Here is a 9,336-nt window from a genome sequence, read left to right on the forward strand (position 1 = left end):
GAAGCCCAATCCACTCTGCACGCAGGTGAGTTCGCTTCTTCTCCCCTTAGTCCCTCGATGCAGTGAGCCTGTTGCCAGCAGGTCTCACTGAACATAAAAAACCTAAAACTAAACTTTTCACTAAGCAGCTCAGGAGAGCCACCTAGTGTGCACCCTTCTCGTTCGGGCACAAAAATCTAACTGAGGCTTGGAGGAGGGTCATAGGGGGAGGAGCCAGTGCACACCAGGTAGTTCTAAAGCTTTACTTTTGTGCCCAGTCTCCTGCGGAGCCGCTATTCCCCATGGTCCTTACGGAGTCCCCAGCATCCACTAGGACATCAGAGAAAAGGGGGGTTGTACGGGATGCACTACATGTAGTGCCCTGATTACGGGCAATAAGTTTAGGCATCCTTATACAGGTAAAGAGTTTACCATTAAACCATCCCTGACCTGTACATCAAAATTTGTGGTATATCTCCTGTCTTGCCCATGTGATCTACACTACGTGGGCAAGACAGAGAGACAATTCAAAGAAAGGATAGCACAGCACAGGACAGCTATTAGAGCGGCGCTCATAGCTGGAACCAGTGATCAGGCAGTTGCCAGACACTTTGCACTGGCCCAGAACAGTATGTCAACACTGCGCTATAGAATGATTGCACAGGTCCCAAAATCTCTGAGGGGCGGTGACCGTGCAAAAAACTTCTCCAACTTGAGGCCAGGTGGATATTCACCTTGGATACGGTTAATCCCAAGGGGTTGAATGAATCCTTGAGTTTATCATCCTTTATCTAGTTTAATTATAGGATTAAACACTGGTTGGTACATTAAAGATTGAACAGAATATTGATCAACCTGTAATTTATATGAGATTGCTGAGTAGGATGTGTGTTGGTGCTCTGGCTTGTTTGACAGTGCTATTAGGGTCTTCCAATCAAGGTTTGATCTTGACTGTAGTACACGCACTGAAGGTCTAAATATTGTAGTTTTTGCGGTTTTTGCACATATTAATAAGCATAAATATATTTAGTTGGTTTAGAAATTCATCAAGTTCTAGGTGTGTGCTACGACAGTGTGCTATGTTTTTTAATGTCCTTTCAGATTTTATATATTATTGTATGTTTTTTACTTGCAAGCATTATGTACACATGTGTGTATTGTTATTGTGGGGCTTTTTCCCACATCTTAATTGTAGTGCGCACCGCACTAAACATGATGCTGTTTCACAGTTTTGTTGCTATGGTAACTCATGTGCTCCACGCGCCCCTCATCCCCTTCCGACACAGGTCCCGTGGAGCTGTCACTTCCGGTGACATCATGGACCGGAAGCCGGAGGTGTTCGAGCATGTCCCGGGGCTGCGGCTGGCGGCGGGTGGGAGAGCAGAAGGTCCGTGAGTATAAATGTTTGTTCTTGTATACACACTTATTATCCTGATGACGTGGTGAGACCCCCCCGCCCCCCGAAACGTTGATAAAGATTTCTGCACTTTATGAATCTGGTAGTGCCGCCTCGTCTGTTATACGATATCTATGGGATCTGCAAATCCGTAGGAGGGCACACCAGTAAGATTACTTTGTGGGGTAGCGCTGCCCTGGGTGAGTGCCGGGTTCTGGACTTTGTTATATATATATATATATATATATACATATACATAAAACAGAATAAAACAAGAGCGCCTTGTAGTGCAAATAACGTAGTATAGTCACCACAAGTGTGAAGTGAAGGTATAAGTGAACCCGTAACCTGGGATCAATCAAAAACAGCTTATCTCATACTCTTGAGATCCTCACAGTGCTGCTGACACCAAAAGGAATTTTTTCAGATATTTAATGAAGATCCAAACTACATAAAAACAGCGCACATAGTGTAGAACAGTTACAACAGTCTAGGAGCACTTCAAGACAGCTAATAATTGCTCGTATATCAGTTAAAAAAGGTTTTCGCTTATCTGAGTGTTAGTATCCAGCCACAAATAACTAACGCGTTTCGTCCAAGTGGAGCAAGTGTCTTCACCTCCAGACTTCCTCAGGGGTAATCTGAAAGATTGCCTTTGTTTATATATTCTATTCTATATGTCTATATGTTTCAGTTGTATATGTGAAATTGGGAACATATTGTTAGGGTCTCCTGCCCTGTGCTGCCACGTCGTCATGGCAACCGGGAGACAAGTGCTAGTGGAGTAACCTGAGCGCAGCTGATACTCCGGTTCGGGTCTTTTGCTGTGCAGTGGTTATAGGCTCTGTGCACGGCAGGGGATCCGGTGCTGGTTTTTGTGCTCACAGTCTGTGAGGTCTGAGTGGGGCGTGGACAGCACCTGCTTTATAAGGCCTCTTTTCAGGGTAAGCAGATGCTGCTGAATCTCTGTTGGTTAGTCAGTTCATGAAAGTTAGCCAGTACTGTGTAGCTTTGTATTTGTTTGTTGCTTACTGCAAATAGGCCTGGGGATTTGGTATTACACTCTGCCAATCCAGACCTAGCAGTAAGACTGGAGTCAGTCGTTTAGCTTGCTGGGGTTCTGTTATTACTCTGTGAACTTAGCAAGTTTGCGGCTGTATTCTAACACTTGCCTGTCTAATCCTGTCTCACTGTGCTAGGTGTCAGGGGTCAGTTTAGTGGCAGTAAGCTTAAACCTGTGCACTGCAAGTGAGAATCAGGATTGTGGAGGCTCTCCTTGTGTCTATCATTCCATCTCTGACCAAGGAGTTTACTGCCACACCCGTTGGTAACCCTTTAGGGTTTTGCTGTTGCCCTTAGCAACAGCATTTCGGGTTCTCTACGTATTAAAACACAACATCTGGCTTTTTAACATATTCAGCAGCCTAATACTCCTGTTGAAATTTTGTGGGAATATGGAGCATACCCCTCAAAATACGTTGCAACAGGTGGTCGATCAGGTGCAGGTCCTGACTCGGCAATTTAATGATTTGTCCATTAAAATGCACACCTCCCAGGCTGCTGGCGGAGCTCCCGCAGCAGCAGCACCTGCAGGGGTTAAGGAGCCGAAAGTAAATCTCCCGGATCGTTTTTCTGGAGATCGCTCGCAGTTCTTTTGTTTCAAGGAGAGCTGCAAGCTATACTTCCGGCTTAGGCCTCAGTCTTCTGGGTCGGAGATTCAGCGGGTGGGCATAGTGATTTCCTTGCTACAAGGAGACCCACAGGTCTGGGCATATGGGTTGCAGCCTGACTGTCCGTCGCTTAAAAGTGTTGATGCTTTTTTTACGGCACTGGGCATGTTGTATGATGACCCTGACAAGACGGCCTCAGCCGAGGCTCAGATTTCGATTCTTAAGCAAGGGCGAAGGCCAGTTGAGGTTTACTGTACGGAGTTTCGGAGGTTGGCCCATGATACCCAGTGGAATGACCCAGCCCTGAGACACCAGTACCGAAGAGGTCTTTCTAACCAGATAAAGGACCAACTGGTACAATATCCCTTGCCTGATAGCTTGGATCAGCTCATGCAGTTATCCATCCGGGTGGATAGACGGCTGAGAGAGCGTAGGCTTGAAAGGGAGACTGAGATTTCCTTCCTTCCCAAGGGAACCTCAGACTCTGAGGAATTTTCTGAGGAGCCTATGCAGATTGCGGCTACCCGCCTCTCCTCGCGTGAGAAGACGCGGAGGAGACAGCAGGGGTTGTGTTTGTACTGTGGGAATAAAGGTCATGTGGTAGTATCATGCCCAGAAAAGCCGGAAAACTTCAGGGCCTGAGGGTGATGGGAAATATCCTGTCAGGCCAGAAGTCAGAATTTCCCAAGAAGACTTTTATCATTCCGGTGACCTTGAAGATCCTCGGTCAAACTGTCAAGACTGAGGCCTTTGTGGACAGTGGGGCCGACGGGGTTTTTATGGACCGCCAATTCGCCCTAAAACACTCTGTTCCCTTAGTACCCTTGGCATCGGAAATTGAGATTTGTGGGTTAAACGGGGAACCATTATCCCAAGGTAAAATTACCTCTTGCACTAGCCAGATTTCTTTGTTTATTGGAGCCACACACTCTGAAAAATTGTCCTTTTATGTGACTGTCTGTACTTTTGCCCCATTGGTGTTGGGGTTACCCTGGTTAAGGGCCCACAATCCTCAATTTGACTGGGTCTCTGGGGAGATTCTTAGTTGGGGTACTGATTGTTTCAGGAGTTGCTTGAGCCTTCCAGTCAGGCTCTCGCAGCTAAATTTGCCAGGATTGCCAGGGTGTTATGCAGATTTTGCGGACGTGTTCTCCAAAAAAGTTGCAGAGGTACTACCTCCCCATCGCCCCTATGACTGTGCCATTGATTTGTTGCCAAATGCTAAGCTTCCCAAGAGCAGGTTGTACTCCCTGTCACGTCCTGAGACTCAGGCTATGGCAGAGTACATTCAGGAGAACTTGGCTAAGGGATTTATCAGACCTTCACAGTCTCCAGTTGGGTCGGGGTTCTTCTTCGTGGGTAAAAAGGACGGTTCGTTGCGACCCTGCATCGACTTCAGGGAATTGAACCGTATCACGATTAAAAACTCATACCCACTGCCTCTCATTTCGGTCTTGTTTGACCAGCTTCGTACTGCCACCATTTTTTCTAAGATTGACCTACGCGGTGCGTACAATCTAATCCGAATAAGAGAGGGGGATGAATGGAAGACTGCCTTTAATACCCACTCAGGGCATTATGAATATTTGGTGATGCCTTTTGGGCTCTGTAATGCCCCGGCAGTCTTCCAGGATTTCATGAATGATGTGCTCAGGGAATATTTGGATAGATTCTTAGTTGTATACTTAGATGACATCCTAATCTTCTCCCATTCCCTGGAGGAACATCGGAAGCATGTACGCTTAGTCCTCCAGAAACTCAGAGACCACCGGCTTGGGGCGAAGCTGGAGAAGTGCGAATTTGAAGTTCAGCAAATCGCATTTCTAGGATATATTATCTCCCCAGAAGGTTTCCAAATGGAGGGTTCCAAGGTACAGGCAGTCCTGGATTGGGTGCAGCCCACTAGTTTGAAGGCGCTTCAGCGTTTCCTGGGCTTTGCGAATTTTTATAGACGATTTATCGCTGGATTTTCGTCTATAGTGGCGCCCTTGGTGGCACTCACTAAGAAAGGGGCGGATGTTGCTCACTGGTCTTGTGAGGCTAAAGCGGCTTTTGCCCGTCTCAAAAGGGCATTTGTTTCGGCCAAGGTGCTGCGACACCCAGATCCAGAGCGTCCTTTTGTGGTGGAGGTGGATGCCTCTGAGATGGGTATTGGGGCAGTGCTTTCTCAGATGGGAGTGTCTGATAATCGCCTTCATCCCTGTGCTTACTTTTCCCGTAAATTTTCGCCTGCCGAGATGAATTATGACGTGGGTAACCGGGAATTGTTGGCTATTAAGGATGCACTCGAGGAGTGGAGACACTGGCTTGAGGGGGCTAAGTTTGTGGTCTCAATTCTCACTGACCATAAGAATCTGGCATATTTAGAGTCAGCGAAGCGTCTCAATGCCAGGCAGGCACGATGGGCTTTGTTTTTTGCTCGCTTTAATTTTTTGATAACATATCGCCCTGGGTCAAAAAACATCAAGGCTGATGCGCTCTCGCGGAGTTTTGCTCCAATCCAGGAGACCACCGAGGAGCCGTTGCCCATTGTTTCCCCATCATGTATTAAAGTGGGCATTACCCAGGACCTCTTATCATTAGTCCTTAGAGCACAGGAGCAGGCTCCTCCAGACCTTCCGGTAGGTCTTTTGTTTGTGCCTCCTAGGTTAAGACAGCGAGTGTTCCTGGAATTCCATGCCAAGAAGTCGGCAGGTCACCCGGGTATTGCCAGAACTCGGGAGTTGCTATCTAGGGCGGTGTGGTGGCCCTCGGTGGCTAAGGATGTGGATCAGTGGGTTCGGGCATGTGACATCTGTGCCCGAAATAAGACTCCTAGAGGGGTTCCTGTTGGCCCATTACATCCACTCTCTATCCCATCTAAGCCATGGACCCACATTTCAATGGATTTTGTGGTGGACTTGCCCAAATCCTCGGGGATGACAGCCATCTGGGTTGTCGTTGACAGGTTTTCGAAGATGGCGCACTTCGTTCCACTGGTTGGGCTGCCATCAGCCAGACGCCTGTCTGAATTATTTATGCTGCATGTTGTGCGTCTCCACGGGTTGCCACTTGATGTGGTCTCTGACCGCGGATCCCAGTTTGTGGCCAAATTCTGGAGGGCATTTTGTTCCGATCTCCAGATTTCTGTCAGCTTGTCGTCAGGCTACCATCCGCAGTCTAATGGGCAGACTGAAAGGGTGAACCAGTCCTTGGAGCAGTTCCTCAGGTGTTATGTCTCCAAGTGTCAGACTGACTGGGTTGCTCATCTGTCCATGGCGGAGTTTGCCTATAACAACGCGGCTCACTCTGCTACAGGGATCTCTCCCTTCCTTTGTGTGTATGGGCATCATCCTAAGGCCAATTCTTTTGACCCCCTGGACTCCACGCCTGGTGGTTCCTCTGTGGTTTCGGTCCTTAGAGGTATTTGGCGGAAAGTGAAGAAAGCCCTTGTGTCTGTGTCATTAGTGACCAAAAGGGTTTTTGATAAGCGGAAAAGACCCTGCAGCTTCAAATTAGGAGACTTCGTCTGGTTGTCTACCAAGAATTTGAAGTTGAGACAGCCATCTCATAAGTTAGGGCCCCGGTTCATCGGCCCTTATAAGATCACCAGGGTTATCAATCCGGTGGCATTTCAGTTAGATCTGCCCCGTTCTTTGGGTATCAATAAAACATTTCATTGTTCCCTTTTAAAACGGGCGATTAGTAATCCTTCTTCCAGTGGAAGACCTTCCCCTCTTCTGATACGTGGCCAGAGGGAGTTTGTTGTTGAAAGGATTCTTGACTCCAAGGTGGTTCGGGGTCGGCTGTCATTTTTGGTGCACTGGAAGGGGTATGGCCCGGAGGAGCGGTCGTGGGTGCGCAGTTGTGATCTTCATGCCCCCAGACTGATACGCTCTTTCTTCTCGCAGTTCCCCGATAAACCCGGTGGTAGGGGTTCTTTGACCCCTCGTCAGAGGGGGGGTACTGTTAGGGTCTCCTGCCCTGTGCTGCCACGTCGTCATGGCAACCGGGAGACAAGTGCTAGTGGAGTAACCTGAGCGCAGCTGATACTCCGGTTCGGGTCTTTTGCTGTGCAGTGGTTATAGGCTCTGTGCACGGCAGGGGATCCGGTGCTGGTTTTTGTGCTCACAGTCTGTGAGGTCTGAGTGGGGCGTGGACAGCACCTGCTTTATAAGGCCTCTTTTCAGGGTAAGCAGATGCTGCTGAATCTCTGTTGGTTAGTCAGTTCATGAAAGTTAGCCAGTACTGTGTAGCTTTGTATTTGTTTGTTGCTTACTGCAAATAGGCCTGGGGATTTGGTATTACACTCTGCCAATCCAGACCTAGCAGTAAGACTGGAGTCAGTCGTTTAGCTTGCTGGGGTTCTGTTATTATTCTGTGAACTTAGCAAGTTTGCGGCTGTATTCTAACACTTGCCTGTCTAATCCTGTCTCACTGTGCTAGGTGTCAGGGGTCAGTTTAGTGGCAGTAAGCTTAAACCTGTGCACTGCAAGTGAGAATCAGGATTGTGGAGGCTCTCCTTGTGTCTATCATTCCATCTCTGACCAAGGAGTTTACTGCCACACCCGTTGGTAACCCTTTAGGGTTTTGCTGTTGCCCTTAGCAACAGCATTTCGGGTTCTCTACGTATTAAAACACAACATCTTGCTTTTTACATCTGAGCAGTTCTAATACAAGGGAGATACCCAGTTCCTTAGCCTCTGGGCTTCTCTGTTCACTGTGTGTGTATTTTGTTACCCTATCACCTTCTGTGTACGTTATGTCATATTCCCCAGTTTGTCTGTGAGTCCATTTGTTTTGCATAACAGTTCAAACACCAGTACATTCCTGCAGACACTGGAGTGCATAACAGTTCTGACACTAGTACTTTCCTGCAGGCACTGGTGTGCATAACACATATTAGTTCAGAAAAGTATGCACTGATCACTAGCGCCCAATAGTTGATTTTTTTTTAGATAAATATATATATATATATATATATAGCAAGTCCTCATAGACACATTCAGCCAGGCTGAGTGAATAGAAGGGATCAGCACAACCAACAAAGAAATATTTATTCCACCAAATCTGAAATGTTTCCATAAATGCTCAAATAGACGAGTCAATCATATTACTTAAGTAGCAGCGTTTACAAGCATGTTACCACTCTTGGAGATATTCCTCCGATACCCCTGTACCCCCAAGTACTTCTGCAATCCTTCATGTAGTAAATAGCGGAGACTTTGCCAGTAAGTCACTTAACCCTGCTGGCTGTAAATCCAGTGATGTATTGGGTATCCCGTCTCTAGGTCGACAAGAGTTAGGTCGACAGTGTCTTGGTCGACCTCTATTGGTCGGCAGTAACTAGGTCAACAGGGTTTCTAGGTCGACAGGGTATCTAGGTAGACACGTTTAAGGTTGACAGGTCAAAAGGTCGACATGAGGTTTTTTTTTTTAATTATCTTTTTTTTTACTTTTTCATACTTTACGATCCATGTAGACTACGATTGGGAATGGTAATATGAGGGAAGCTAGACATGCGAGTGGACGCGGTGCACTAATTGGGGTTCCCGGTCACTGTACAACGAATACTACACCACAAAAGATTTAAAACTTATGTCAACCTTTTGACCTGTTGACCTAGACCATGTCGACCTAGAGACCCTGTCGACGGTTAACTTGACTAGTTTTCTGCGCCTAGGCACAACATGACTTATTAGCATAAACCCTTCATCTATTGTTCTCAGCTGCAATACAATACAGAGAACAATACAGCAGGGGATTAAGTCTGACTGGCCAGTCTCAGTTAATCCAATTAAAGGTCAAGATAAACGTGGACCCATCTGTATAATTCCTGTAAATCTAGTTACTATCGACTAATAGTGGTCTACCTAGACACTGTCGACTTAAGTCTTGGCGACCTTCAATACCACACTCGATGTATTGGACAAATATAAATAGGCAATATACTGTACTGTAGATAAGGCTACTGTCTAAGAAGAATGGGGATGTCTGGTTAGTTTCACTCCCATTCGTCTTGACTTTCTAATGTACTGTACAACATTGGAAGTATGTGAATGGAATGTTGGACTACTCCCCTGGGAGTATCGGGACAATCACTGAAATGAATGAGCCTTCTAGACATTCTGGGATAGGATAAAGATATGTTGTGTATATATATATATATATGTGTGTGTGTGTGTGTGTGTGTGTGTGTGTGTGTGCTTGTATCTATGTGTATCCCGTGTCTCTGTAAATTCATGTCAGTGCAACAGGTTGGTGTTATCTGTCAAGTAGCACAAATCCCTGCGATTACCTCAGCGTGAGCGT

This window comes from Pseudophryne corroboree, chromosome 6 (genome assembly GCF_028390025.1).
Source record: "Pseudophryne corroboree isolate aPseCor3 chromosome 6, aPseCor3.hap2, whole genome shotgun sequence".
Taxonomy (NCBI): Eukaryota; Metazoa; Chordata; class Amphibia; order Anura; family Myobatrachidae; genus Pseudophryne; species Pseudophryne corroboree.